We start from the raw sequence: 15551 nt of genomic DNA on the forward strand, positions 1-15551 counted from the left end.
CTTTGTAACTGTTGGCCCATTAACGGCCTGTCGTGAAACTGGCCCGTAATGAATAGTGTATCACTTTATACCCATTAATGGCCCGTTATTCCGTTGGGCAGTTTCCAGCCCAAGTTTACTTTCGGCCTTCTCAGGGCCCATTGGTTCTTAGGCTCATTTGCAGCATTCAGTTACATACGGCCCATTACTGTCATTTCCTACTTGTGGGCCAAATTCAGCCCGTCGTTGCAGTCGACCCGTTTGTGGACCATCAATACGTTGGGCCTTTTTCATAGACTTATCAAATACAGACTATTAACGGCCCGTTATGGTCCACGAACAGTACGACCCATGATTGGCGGAATGACGATACGCCCCTTAGAAGGCCCATGGATCCTACAACCCGTATGAGGCCCATGGATCATACGACCCGTAGAAGGCCCATGGACCCTACGGCCCGTAGAAGGCCCATGGACCCTATGGCCCGTAGAAAGCCCATGAATCCTAAGGCTCATAGAAGGCCCGAATAGAAGGCCAATGGATCCTACGACCCATTTAGAAGGCCAATGGATCCTACGCTAAAATCCTCCAACGCTTGTCCTGTTTGGCGCTAAAATCCTCCAACGCTTGTAGTTGCACCAGAAAGTATGCATCTGAATGCTCCAGGGACTTCCGCAGTCCTTCCGCTTCTTATCGCAGCACAGCTGATCGATGTCTTTCAGCTTGTAGTTGAGACTCAAGAAACCGAACTGATTCAGACAGTGAGTTTGAATAGCTTGTGCAAGCGGTAGTGGCCAATAACTCGAACACTAAACCAAGACAGGACTTTGGGGTTCTCTCGCTGTCTTTAAGATAGTCTTCCTTAGCTGTTTTATTAGCTTTGTTGGAGACCAACAGGGATGTGGCACTATCCTGAACCTTATCTACATTACTTCCTTTACCATTGCTTAATAAGGCACTCTTCCCAATATTCTGTCAGCATTCTAAAAGAAGAAACAAGCAGACACATAACAAGTTTAGCATGTACTAGTATATGAAACTCATTTCGGTGAACCAGCTCATTAGTAAGGTGGACATGATTAAACCACCAAGTCTTCTATTGCCAAGTACTAGTACATAATAAAAGCATCAAACAAACATATATCTATGTCATATGGTCACTGCATTGTCTTGTCAAATCAAAATAGAGACACAGTTCAAATCATATCAGTTCAAGACAAAGCAGCAGTGAAAGAATACAAAGCATGGGAAACTACATGGCACAACAAGATTTCAAATGGGTACCACGGGTCTACATGTACAACAACACTATTGGCTCTGTTGTGATGCTAGTAATGTGCATGGTATGCAAGTCAACTGTATACACAATTGAAATTGAAATCAACAGAGCTATTGATAAGAGCAAAGATGTTAAAGAAACATGCGTGAACATACCTGCTATGCCATTGGAGTTTCTTTGGATCCTTCAATTTAAAAATAAGTTTGTATGAGTAAATACAGTGATACAAGAGAAAAACAATCATTGTTAAACAAGGCGCGCCTAAGCGAGCACTTAAGAGCGCCTAGGCTCTAGGCATTGGCAAAACAAAGTGTGCATAACTACGCTTAATCTGTGCATAACTGCGCATAAGCATGCACTTTGGTCAGTAAAGCGCAAGGCGGTGGCAAAACGCACAATTAACGCCTAGGGCTTTTTTGAACTATGATAGCAATGGAATCTTAAATTAGAACATTTGTTCTTCAGGTTTAGGCACTTGTTCTACATGAACAGAGTACAGTAAGACGCAAGAATATAATACTTAAAAATAGAAAATGAGCTCATAGACCTTACCACATTCTTGGTTCAGGACCAGTACAGAAGAAGGCGTTCCCAGTCATCGTCCAGTAAATGTGTCTCAGGAGAACGTAAGGGAATTTGATGAGTTTCTTTGCCTGTGGAGTACATTTTCTTCAGGTAATTCCGATACTGCCACCAAGCATTCTTGAAGATAGCAGAGGTATTAGCACAGGTTACCTCATCCTAAGTTTCCAAATCGGTCTTTCTCTATAGAGAAAAATGGGAAAATTTGCTATATTATAACCATCATGGAGGTAGGATGTATGGGACGAAGCAAAGTAATTGCCATGAATAGCATTACTTACACATAACTCCTACACAAACACCTGCAACTGGCATTTTGCTTCATCTTCAGTATAATATTTCCAAGATGGGAAGATGCGCACATACAATTTAACAACATCAAATGCGATAGATGCTAAACTACGACTAGCTGGTTGTGCTTCCTCCACAGGAATAGGCGTACTAACTAGTGGAGTTTGGGTTTGCCGTGATAGTACTAGCCCTTTGGGCACTGGAGGAGCCTTACTAACTGCTCTTGTTTGGGAGCTCTATGGTGGAGATGGTGATGTGTCAATAGGAACTGGGTTAATATCGGCTGGGGTTGGGGTTAGATTGGGTGAAGCTGGTTCTATGTCCATCGCAATAGGGGTACAATCTGCGAGAGTTTGGGTTATGTGTGGTAGGGCTAGTTCTTCTGCATGTACAACTGGGGTGCTATCTCCACCAAGAGGTAGCACTGTTTTATTTGAAGACCGTGTTTTTAGTCCACTGGATACTGACATCACCCGCTCCAATTCAAATGGCTGATAAACAGGAAACATAGTTGAATGTACAAACATTGTATGAGAGACAGATGCAATAGATAGTGTGGAAAAAAGAGGGCATGAAATAGTTGACAAGTATATTGTTTAACTAAAACAGATAGCATGACATAATTTCACATATATGATGTCTATCTAAACTAGATAGCATAGCATAACATAATTCAAAGATATGATGAATAACAAAACATGATCGCATGACATAATTCACCTACATGTTATCTAAGTAACCAGGATCGCATCATTTAATTCACATATGTGATTTATATGCTAAACAAAGGGCATTCGATATGATGTCTGAACTAAGAACATGGTGTTGAATATTGTGTATATGATGTCTAAACTATGCAATGCAAGACACCATATGCATGATATGAGTAGTATAACCGTGCCAAGTTAGAGCATACACCTCGGTGGGGGAATAGGACTGGTCATCTGTCTCTGAATCCATCTCTAAGGAGCTATCGGGACCCAACAAGAGATCTGCTTCGATAGGTAGCACTGTCTGCTCTGAAGGCCTTGTTTTCGCTCTAGATTTTTCCATCTCCCACCCAAATGGCTGATTCACAGGAAGAGTAGTTTAATGTACAAACATTGTCGACAAATGGAAATGTAATGAAGAAAAGGATGGCCAAGATATCATTCAAATATATGATGCCTGGTTAAACAGGATGGCATTGCACATTTCACATATATTATGGCTGGCTAAAAGACATGAGACTGCATAATTCCCATATATGATATAGAAACTAAACAGGTGGCATTACAGAACATGTCTAAACTAAGCAGATGACATATATGATGTCAAAAGTAGGCACTGCAAGGCAACATATGCATGATATGACTAACATCATCATGCCAAGGTAGAGCAAACACCTTGGGGGGTAAATGGGAGTGGTCAGCGGCGTCTGAATCCGCCTCAGAACAGATATTTTCTTCTGGATTACAATCTAGAGAGGGGTGGGGAGGGTTTGCCATTGAACCCACCATGGAGCGATGTATGCATGACATTGTATTGCCGCGCAAAACTCTTCTCTTTTTAACTACATGTTCAGCATGACTATGTACAATATCTAACATGCATACGAAAAAAATATGGTGAGATTATGTAAGGAGAGCATGCAGAAATTTAGAGTGATGGCAACAACCAGTGGATGGATCCAAAAATAATGATAGCAGGCTGATGATTGCTTTAATTTAATAAAAAGATAGATGATGATTGCTTTACTATTTGTTTCCCACCCAAGATGAACAACATAGGCATACCCTAGGTGAACCAGATATTAGACAGACAGACTATTCATTGCTGCCTCGATATGTGCTCCAAACTAATTTAGAACTCAAGTTTGAACATTAATTTGAACCTGACTCAAGTTAGAATATTATTCTGCCACTAATGCACTTGGTCTTGTTTTCATGCATAGGATTTTGAAAAGTAGGTCCAGGTGGATGTTTTGCTTCATTCCTTTCAACAAAATGCAGGAATAATTGAATAGTAGAGTGCCATTGGAAAATTCCCTATTGCTATGTTTTTCTGTTGAAACAAAATAGCCCTAATGGATCGACATGAATGCATAGTAATAAGTGATGCAACAAGTGTACAACCTCTTTGCCATAGCCGTGTAGACCTCAGGATCACTGGGTTGGTCGCTGAAGCAGTTGAGGCAGAGGTGGCTGTCGGAGGTGTGGAGGAAGATGTGAGGAATCTGTAGACAGGGTCCAGGGCACTACTCTATTGTGATGGATCATTCTGTCGTTGGAGCAGCTCCGGTGAGCCGTAAGACGTCAAGGCTGAAGCAGCACAAGACATACATCATCAATCTTAAGTGGGATTCTAATAGCATCTGCAATAGATGATGTAAAATTGATGTAAAATTTACATCACGAAAAACCACCTGACAACAATAGATGAGGTAAAAACTGTTGACTCTAAACTTAACTATGAAACTGAAATTTACTATGGAATCTGAATGTTACTGTCGAAACTGAACGCAATGGTAGCAAAGAGGCACTTGACGTGGAGTTTAGGGAGGGCCTGCATTTCATATTCAACCTGCACCCCCCTTAGCCACCAGCCACCACCGGCCGAACCGCCGGCCCCAGCGCCACCTCACCGCCCAGAAACAACTCCCCACCGCCGCCCCGGCCAGCCCTCTAGGCCCCCCACCCCCACCCCGAACCCCAAGATAGATAGTGGGGTACCTCTCCGGCGAGCCCCCATACCCGCTGCGGGTGGTTCTTCCTTAACTCCGGCGAGCCCCCCCAACCCCTGAAAATCGACTGACCCAAAAGTCGATTCAGTCGACTGAAGTGTGGCTAAATCGGAGAAGAGCAGCAGCACAAGCGAGGGGGAGAGCTGCAGCAGCAGTGCGAGCAAGGGAGCGAGAGCTGGAGCAGTAGCAGCTGGGCGAGCGAGCGATCGAGCGAGAGCCGGAGCAGCAACAACAGCGCGAGCGAGCGAGCGAGCGAGAGCCGGAGCAGCAGCAGCAGATCTGGCTGGTATGGCCGCCACCGCCGAAGGGGCCTCGCACTGGAGGAGAGCCGCCATGGAGATGTCGCCCGCGGCGCTGGCTTCAAGGTAGCCGCTCCATGGGGGTGCGCGATGGAGCACCGTCGGTGCCGGGAGGTCGAGTTAAGGAGAAGGTGCGATGCGATGAGTGTACAACCTCTTTAGTGGCGCCGAGTAGGCCTCGGTTCGTCCGAGGAGTCGGTGAGGATGCTGCGGTTCCGGTGGAGCAGGTTAAGGCGGCGCTATGGGGATGGAGCATCCGTGATAGACGAGACGATCGTCGGAGCAGCTCCTTGGAGGTGGAGGATGGGGCGGCTGAAGCGGCGGGACGACGAGATGGACGACGGATCCTCATCTGGGGAGGTGGACGAGGGACATCGAGCTGTTGCGGTGGACGACGTCGTCGGGGAAGAAGCTCCAGCTGGGCAGCGGTGAGGTGGTGGATGGAGGAGGGTGGGGTTTTCGGCTGGAGCGGAGAGGTTATGTCAGCCTGGGATTTCAAATGGCGAAAAGGGGGCGATGGGAGGGGGTGAACCATGACATAGGGACGCGCTTGTCCAAAATGTAGGGTGTGTTTCAAAAGTACCCCCCACCGATTTGAACTAGCGACCCTTTCGCCTCAGGGTTAGAAGGGGGATTTTGCGTGTCGGGATTTTGCAGCTGGAGGGAGTTTTCGCGCGTGTTGTAATTTTGGGATAGCAAGGCGCGGGTTGTGAAGGCTCCAGTTTGGGAGCACGATATCTGAATTTTTGGGATATAGCAAGGCGCGGGTTGAATTTTAGGGAGAAGCCTAACGTGTAGTAATATTGTACTTGTACGTACCAAATCAATTCACACTTCCCTCAACCAAAAAGAAAACAAAAAAATTTAAACTATTCACACCACACAAAGAGAGAGTCTTGCCCCATTTTACTATACAAATGCTATTCAAAGCTACTCCTTCCATCCATCTATATAGGGCCTAATGCGATTTACGATGCTAGCTCTGACCAAATATTAGAGCAATAAAATATGACATGCAACTTACACAAAGCACACCGTTAAATTCGTCTGTGAAAGGTTCTTTCAATGATATAATTTTCACACATTGTGCATGTCATGTACTATTAATCTTGTCAATAGTTAAAGGCGGTCTTTAAAAACTCATTACGCCCTATATAGATGGAAGGAGGGAGTATGAATCCATGTTATGTCCAATTAAATTTTTTCGCTTGCTGTATAATGCATGTAACCTACTCATACCAACATTTTAGTGCCTTCCAAATGTCTATACTACCGCTGAAATTCGAACTAAATTTGAATTAGTTTCTCTATTTCAATAAGAATTGACAATCATGATTCTTGACAACTTCAACCATCATTCGTGTATTACCTTAATAACACACCACATGATTACTATAGAGATAGATATCAACTATGTGTACTACATGAACTCGAATTCTAATTTTTGAATACACTTGATGTTGATTCCAAATAATAGTACATTTGATGTACTAACTATATATTCATAATCTAAACCATGTTCCATATGTACACCGTGTTTATCACACAAAGTATTGTGTCCCGCCCCCTACATTATGACAAGTATTTAGACCTGAGCTGCAAAAGCCACACATTAGCCCAAATTATAATCCATGTTCTATATATTGTACGTAGTACTAGCAAGATGCCCATGCGTTCCAAAGAAGATCAACATGATCAAGGGGCCTAATTTTCAAATATGGAGAGGGGTGTGGGTATGTTTTTTCAAAATTGCCAAAGTTTCCTTCCTATCCGCCAGATATAAATCGGACGGCCTATATTGCAGGATGGCAGGCACACCATCATCAACAACTCCGTTTTTTATAAGAAGTAGAGATAAAATATATTATATGTAGTATAACATGTTCATAACCACACCATGTGTATCACCGTATATATATTCACACATGTGTCAGTTTTAAACACTATGATAAATTCTGGAAATATCCGAATTCGCTTTGTATAGTGAAGTATGATCTATATTCGTCTTTTACACCCACACAATCCTCTTGTCTTTGTAGCTAGCGCTAACTTTCTCTCTGCATCCACACGCCTGCATCCCTCTCACCCTCCCTCAGCATTCTATAGCTCCATCGCGCAAATTCGTCTTTTCACTTTATGTCTTTCACCCATGGTGTGTGTAGGCCCCACAACTCCTTCTTCACAGCACACATCGATCGATATGCCTCCCTAGCCAGGTGTGCCTAGCACAAACACAAGCTTCCCCTCTTCTCTTATCACCGTCCATGCCTCACTCCCACCATTCTTTTCATCGATCTCGTACTCGCACACTCCTTCCCCCTCGATATAGTATGCCTCTCGTACCACCTCCTAGATGCATCCCTCTCTCTCTATCCTTCTCAAGGTGCCTCATTTGCTTATAACACACACATGCATGTATACCGATCGATCTCCCAACATATACCTAGCTCAACTTTAACTATCACCTCCACCATCGATCGACGTACCTCACAAGTTATGTCTCTCCTTTCTCTAACAAAGGGCGATTGATCTTCCTATGTAGTTACGTCTGCTTACCACACCCATATCGTCCTCCCTCATCATTTGTGCATGCCTCCTGACCCCTCTCTCACACGCACGTGCACAGACAAGCAGCCATCCCCTCTCTTATTGATATTGTGGGTGTGCCCTCCGTTTGTCTAGCAAGCCTATCCCACCATTTGTTAGAAGCAACTCCACTACCACCCCCTCCAACACTCTAGCTCTGTCTCTCTCCCAACCTTATTCCTCTCCTACACATATGCATGGATGTCGATCAATCTCCCTTAATACATGAGGTAGATTGATCTCCTTAATACATGATGTAGGCCTCTTTCCTCCTCCAAGCATATACCAGCCATTGTACTTATATAGTTAATTAGGCCTCCCTCTCCCCCCACCACACACCAATAGTCGAGCGCTGTAGGGAAGTATCCATGCCACAGAGACAAACTGCACATGTACCCTCTCACCTTCCAGTAGCCAGCCACTCTATATATTTGACGTGGGCACACACAAATTCGATGGCACTCTTTATCAATCGCGCGCGCACACACACACACATCATCCCTCTATTCGATTCTATGGACACCTCAAGCCGATGATACCTCCACTCTCTTCTCGTGGATCGCCCCCTCTATATATGATATATCCAGGACTCTATTTCACAAACATTGCATACGTTACATTTTTTGATTGACCCCCCCCCCACCCAGAAAAAACGAACCCAACACACTATATATCTCTCTAGGTTTGTATCTCTCTTACACAACCCCACGTAGGTGGTGTACGTATACAAGAAGAGAATAGGTGCACCGTGCATGTACTCATGCTTCGTGCCCAGCCACACCCGCGCGGGTACATGGTGGAGCTCATTTCTTTACGAAATGGCAGCCCACGTGCTAATTTGAATGCGTGTAGCGGTTGTTTACCTAGGGAGGTTGTGGTACCACGCGTGCACGAAACAAAGTTTGACTTGACGCGTTGGCGCGTTATTTTTAAATAGAGTTATAGCGCTCAATGGCACGTAGATATAATATAAAACGATTTTATGGAGAAAACGGTAGTCCGCTCCACTATATACATGGAGCCTGCCTTCCTGGTCTGTCTCTCTTCAGAGTATCTCACACAAGGCTGCGGTGGCCTCTCACTCTCACTCTCACCGTTGGTCAGTGATCCGGCTACATCCCGTCCACCGGGGGAAAGGGAGGAAGTGCATTGTTTCTCCGTTCGACGGTGCCGAGGCAACACGTCCCGATCTGGGGTACACGCCGTTCTCTCTGACCAAGCTCCGGTGCGGTAGGGCCTACGCCACGTGCTCGCTACCGCAGTATGGGCAGATTTCACCCGCCGCCGCTCACCTAGTTACATCCCGATGACCTCCAGGTATCCCCTCCAGCCTTGCTCCACTGCCCGTCTTCCCATGTCGCCGCATGTGGATCTTCCATAGTTCTTTGCCCAAAACGTAGCTCGTCCGGCGTACTTTCCATATTGCAATCTCGTCCTCACACCGTTTTAGACAAACACAACTGTGCTGTTATCTTCCCTTAGGATAAGGAATATGCTTCTTTTTTGTCGTCGCATGTGTCATCAACTGTTATTGGCCAGTAATTGTTTCCTTTCTACTTCTTTTTAGCAAACAGGGCTATCCATTTCACCTCGTTGCTATTGCGACCTTTTGGTGAACTTCACAAATCACTTTTTTCTTAAGAGTGTTTTGTGCAGTTGTACTAAAGTGTCACACGGGCAACGTCTCTACATTTCAGCGGGACTGCACATAGGGAGATTGGTTTTGCTCTATCCTCCTCATCCAACTCCGAGCCTAATCTTCTCCAACTATTTAGTCTTAAGAGAGACTGCAAAGGTGTCCAACTTCTATTTGTGTGTTTATTGTTTCATCAGCAGTCCTTTATTATCATAATCACACTTAATATCTTTCGAACAGGGATGCTCAGCTCTATTTTAGTAGAACTGCACAAAATGATCGGAATGTTGCATGCTCCAGACAGCTACTTTTTCCCCAACATGCCTTGTTGATTTAGACAGAGCTGGGTGGACATTGCTGCCAATGAAAGCATGGATCAATTTTAATTTAACACCTTCTCACAACTTTGTCTTTAGTCGTGATGTAAATATTAGCTCTGATCTACTAATAATTGAGATGCATTAGCAAGGAAGTTAGTTTTTTATTGTTTCCGGAAGAGCATTGATAACCCACAAGTGTAGGGGATCGCAACAGTTTTCGATAAGTAAGAGTGTCGAACCCAATGAGGAGCTAAAGTTAGAATAAATATTCCCTCAAGTTCTATTGACCATCGATACAACTCTACGCACGCTTGACGTTCGCTTTACCTAGAACAAGTATGAAACTAGAAGTAATTTGTAGGTGTTGTTGGATAGGTTTGCAAGATAATAAAGAGCACGTAAATAAAAGATAGGGGCTGTTTAGGTAAAGATGCAATAAAGTAAATATAGCGAGTGTGGAAAAGTGGTGGTAGGAGTTGTGGAATTGTCCCTAAGCAATTGACTATGTTACTAGACCGGTAATCACTATTGCAATTCTATTTGAGGGAGAGGCATAAGCTAACATACTTTCTCTACTTGGATCATATGCACTTATCTTGGAACTCAAGCAAGCATCCGCAACTACTAAAGATTCATTGAGGTAAAACCCAACCATAGCATTAAAGTATCAAGTCCCCTTTATCCCATACGCAAACAACCTACTTACTCAGGTCCGTGCTTCTGTCACTCACGCCACCCACCATAAGCAAATCATAAACATATTGCAAACCCTACAGAGGGTATCGCTCACGCTTGCGCGACACAGAGAGCACTATAGGACAGCACCAATAATAAAACATGCAACTCAAACCAATCATAGCAATTCATCAATCACCGATAGGAGAACGAAAATCTACTCAAATATCATAGGATGGAAACACATCATTGGAAAATAATATGAAGCATAAAGCACCATGTTCAAGTAGAGGGTACAGCGGGATGCAGGAGAGTGGACCGCTGGATATAGATGGGGGAAGGTGATGGAGATGTTGGTGAAGATGACAGAAGTGTTGGTGAAGATTGCGGTGATGATGATGGCCCCCGGCAGCGTTCCGGCGCCACCGGAAGCAAGAGGGATAGGGGCCCCCTTCCTATTCTTCTTCCTTGACCTCCTCCCTAGATGGGAGAAGGGTTTCCCCTCTGGTCCTTGGCTCCCATGGCTTGGGAGGGGCGAGAGCCCCTCCGAGATGGGATCTATCTCTCTGTTTATGCGTTCCCAGATTCTACCCCTTCACCGTTTCTTCAATATCCGGAGATCCGTAACTCCGGTTGGGGTGAATCTTTCGCCCAGATTTTCTCATAAAATTAGCTTTATTGCAGCAAAAGAAGGGCATCAACCGCATTTCGGGTGGCCCATGAGAGTGCCAGGCGCTCCCAGGGGGTGGGCGCGCCCCCTGTCTCGTGGCCACCTCGGACACCGTTTCACGTTGATTCTTCGTCCGGAAAATCCCAAATATTCCAAAATAATTCTCTGTCTGTTTTTATCCCGTTTGGACTCCGTTTGATATTGGTTTTCTGCGAAACATAAAACATGCAAGAAACATGAACTGGCACTGAGCACTGGATCAATATGTTAATCGCAAAAATAGTATAAAAAGTTGCCAAAAGTATATGAAAGTTGAAGAATATTGGCATGGAACAATCAAAAATTATAGATACGACAGAGGCGTATCAGCATCCCCAAGCTTAATTCCTGCTCGTCCTCGAGTAGGTAAATGATAAAAAAGATAATTTTTGATGTGGAATGCTACCTAGCATAATCTTGATCATATGTCAAATCATGGCATGAATATTAAGACACGAGTGATTCAAAGCAATAGTCTATCATTTCACATAAAAAACAATAATACTTCGAGCGTACCAATAAAGCAATCATGTCTTTTCAAAACAACAAGGCCAAAGCAAGCTTATCCGTACAAAATCATATAGTTGGGCCATGCTTCATTTTCATCACACAAAATGCTCCCATCATGCACAACCCCGATGACGAGACGAGCAATTGGTTCATACTTTTTAACGCGCTTCAGCTTTTTCAACCCTCACGCAATACATGAGCACAAGCCAAGGATATAGCACTATAGGTGGAATAGAATGTAATGATGGAGGTTATGTGGAGAACACAAAAAAGGAGAAAGTCTCACATCGATGCGGCTAATCAACGGGCTATGGAGATGCCCCTCAATTGATGTCAATGCGAGGACTAGGGATTTCCATGTTACGGATGCACTAGAGCTATAAGTGTATGAAAGCTCAAACTGAAAACTAAGTGGGTGTGCATTCAACTTGCTTGCTCATGAAGACCTAGGGCATTTGAGGAAGCCCATTGTTGGAATATACAAGCCAAGTTCTATAATGAAAAATTCTCACTAGTATATGAAAGTGACAACATAAGAGACTCTCTATACGAAGAACATGGTTCTACTTTGAAGCACAAGTATGGAAAAAGAATAGTAACATTGCCCCTTTTCTTTTCTTTTTCTTTCTTTTTTCTTTTTTTTCTGGTGGGCTTCTTTGGCCCCCTTTTTTATTTAGGATTCTTTGGCCTTTCCTTTTTTTCTTCCTTTTTTTCTTTCTTTTTTCATGGGGCAATGCTCTATAATGATGATAATCACACTTTTATTTACTTACAACTCAATATTACAACTCAATACTAGAACAAAGATATGACTCTATATGAATGCCTCCGGCGGTGTACCGGGATGTGCAATGATCTAGTGTAGCAATGACATCAAAAAACGGACAAGGCATGAAAACATCATGCTAGCTATCTTACGATCATGCGAGGCAATATGACAATGAATGATCAAGTCATGTATATGATGATGATGGAAGTTGCATCGAAATATATCTCGGAATGGCTATGGAAATGCGATAATAGGTAGGTATGGTGGCTGTTTTGAGGAGGATATAATGAGGCTTATGTGTGATAGAGCGTATCGTATCACAGGGTTTGGATGCACCGGCGAAGTTTGCACCAACTATCGAGGTGAGAAAGGGCAATGCACGGTGTCGGTGTCAAAATCGGCGGATCTCGGGTAGGGGGTCCCGAACTGTGCTTCTAGGCGGATGGTAACAGGAGACAAGGGACACGATGTTTTACCCAGGTTCGGGCCCTCTTGATGGAGGTAAAACCCTACGTCCTGCTTGATTAATATTGATGATGTGTGTTACAAGAGTAGATCTACCACGAGATCAAGGAGGCTAACCCTAGAAGCTAGCCTATGGTATGATTGTTGTTCGTCCTACGGACTAAAGCCATCCGGTTTATATAGACAATGGAGAGGGCTAGGGTTACACAGAGTCGGTTACAATGGTAGGAGATCTACATATCCGTATCGCCAAGCTTGCCTTCCACGCCAAGGAAAGTCCCATCCGGACACGGGACGAAGTCTTCAATCTTGTATCTTCATAGTCTTGGAGTCCGGCCGATGATGATAGTTCGGCTATCCGGACACCCCCTAGTCCAGGACTCCCTCAGTAGCCCCTGAACCAGGCTTCAATGACGGCGAGTCCGGCGCCCATATTGTCTTCGGCATTGCAAGGCGGGTTCTTCCTCCAAATAATTTATAGAAGATTGTGAACGCCAGGATAGTGTCCGGCTCTGCAAAAATAAATTCCACGCACCACCGTAGAGAGAATAATATTACACAAGTTCAATCTGCTGACGTATTTTGCAGCGTGACGTCACACCACTACCAAGCCTTTACTAGAATCGTTTTTATTATACCACCTCAGCGCGTTTAGCGAAGCGGTTTCTTTGGCATGTCTTGTCGAAGCAGAGATCGTGTTCCCCTTATTCCGGGATTCCCATCAATACGGACGTGGGTAACCCAACCGCTCCATTGATTGCCGCGCTTGGGGGATAAGCGAGTTTTATCAGGCCGGTGGGGACGCATGTTTTTGGCCGCCCATATAAGGGGATAAAGATCCAACCCATTTACCTGCGCCTTCTTCCTCCTTGGCTTATCCATCTCTGCGAACTCGAGCTCCAACGCCCAAGTCCGCACTCCTCACCTCAACCTTCTCTAACTATGTCCGGAGCGGGAGGCAAGTGGATGGCCTCCTCCGTCACGGAGGGGCAGATCTAGAAGCTGCACAACGCCAGATATTTGTCCAGCCACATCGCGCACCGGCTCCCCGAAGAGGGAGAGCTCATCCCCACCCCCAGGCCCCATGAGAGGGTAGTATTTCTTCCCCATTTCCTCCGCGGACTGGGCTTCCCGCTTCATCCCTTTGTCCGGGGGCTCATGTTCTACTACGGCCTGGATTTCGATGATCTGGCCCCGAATTTCATCCTCAACATCTCGGCGTTTATCGTCGTGTGTGAGGCCTTCCTCTGCATCCAGCCCCACTTCAGCTTGTGGCTCAAGACGTTCAGTGTCAAGCCGAAGGTTGAGAAGGGCAGCCAAGCGGAGTGCGGAGGCGCCATGGTAGGCAGGATGTCCCATGTTACTTGGCTTGAGGGCACTTTCGTGGAAACCATCAAGGGGTGGCAATCGGGGTGGTTCTACATCACCGAGCCACGTGACCCTGAATGGGCAGCGGCCCCCGAATTCAGATCCGGCATCCCTACACGGCTCACCTCCTGGAAAGAGAGTGGACGAATCTGGGGTGATTCGGAGGAGCTGACCGGACTCCAAGCCTGTATCCAAAAGCTGGTGGACAAGAAGCTCAAGCTTGTAATCGTAGTCCAGGTCATGCTCATCCGTCGGATTCTCCCGTGCCAACGACGGGGTTTCAACATGTGGGAGTTCGATCCGGCACAGCACCAGACTCTGAGCGGGCTCTTCGACACTACGTACGAAGATGTCTGGAAGGTGTTGTTCAAGGGCGCCGAGGCTCCCACATCCGCTATCGAAGATCGCGGATTCAGCTCGCAGCGTCCGGCTGACGAGGTAAGTGATTTTGTCCTTTACGGAACGCTCGTTTTCCATAGGTTGACTCTAAGCGGGATCTAAACTCCCTTTACCTTTGACATGACTGGCTGGCGAAGGTCGAGCGGACTATCTGTCCGGTCCCATTGCCAGAGGACCCAGCGGACGCCCGCCTAACGGGGCTGCTGGCTCCGGCACCCCACGTGGTGCCAGAGAAGAAGGCCAAGAAGAAGGCCACGGGGACTCGGAAGAGTTCCCGTTTTCAGGTGCTATCGGATGACGACTCCGAGGCCGACTCCTCTCACCAAGGTGAGGAGGAGAAGAAGAAAGCCTCTCCCCTAGAGGGGGAGAGAAGAAAAGGAAGGCCTCCCCAACGAGGGAGGCCGAAGGGTCCAAGAAGGGAAAAACTCTTCCCCCGGACTGCTCTACCAACGCCAGTGACGACAACAAGGACTGGCCACCAACAGCGAAGCCCCTGGCGAGATCGTGAGTATCCGAACTCCCGAGTAACTTCATGGTTTTTCTTTTTTGCCACACAATGTCTTTCTAATGCCGCATACAACCCTGCAGTCTGCCCAAGGACGATCTTCCCGCTTCGTCGAGCGGGTCCTTAGGTGCGTCGGATATGGGTTCTCTTCCGACCGCCTCCACCCCCCGTGACACGGACGATGCCGAGGTGGGATCCCGGGAAGGGACCCGCCAGGAGGAGGCCCCGGAGGTGTCGCAGGACAACCTCCCGTACTTTGCACCGGACTCGGCTCCGGATCCCATAGTGGCTCCAGAGTCTGGCGGGCAGCCCCTTCGTAAGAAGGGCAAGACCGTGACACCGGCAGCCTCCGTCCTACCGGAGGCGCCGGATAGCTTGCTAGAGGCGCTCAATGGCGCCTCCATCGAAGAGGAACCGCACTATTATAAGTGCGGTGATTCAGAAGGTGCATGTCACA

The sequence above is a fragment of the Triticum dicoccoides genome, chromosome 2B, assembly GCF_002162155.2.
Source record: "Triticum dicoccoides isolate Atlit2015 ecotype Zavitan chromosome 2B, WEW_v2.0, whole genome shotgun sequence".
In the NCBI taxonomy this organism is placed as follows: domain Eukaryota; kingdom Viridiplantae; phylum Streptophyta; class Magnoliopsida; order Poales; family Poaceae; genus Triticum; species Triticum dicoccoides.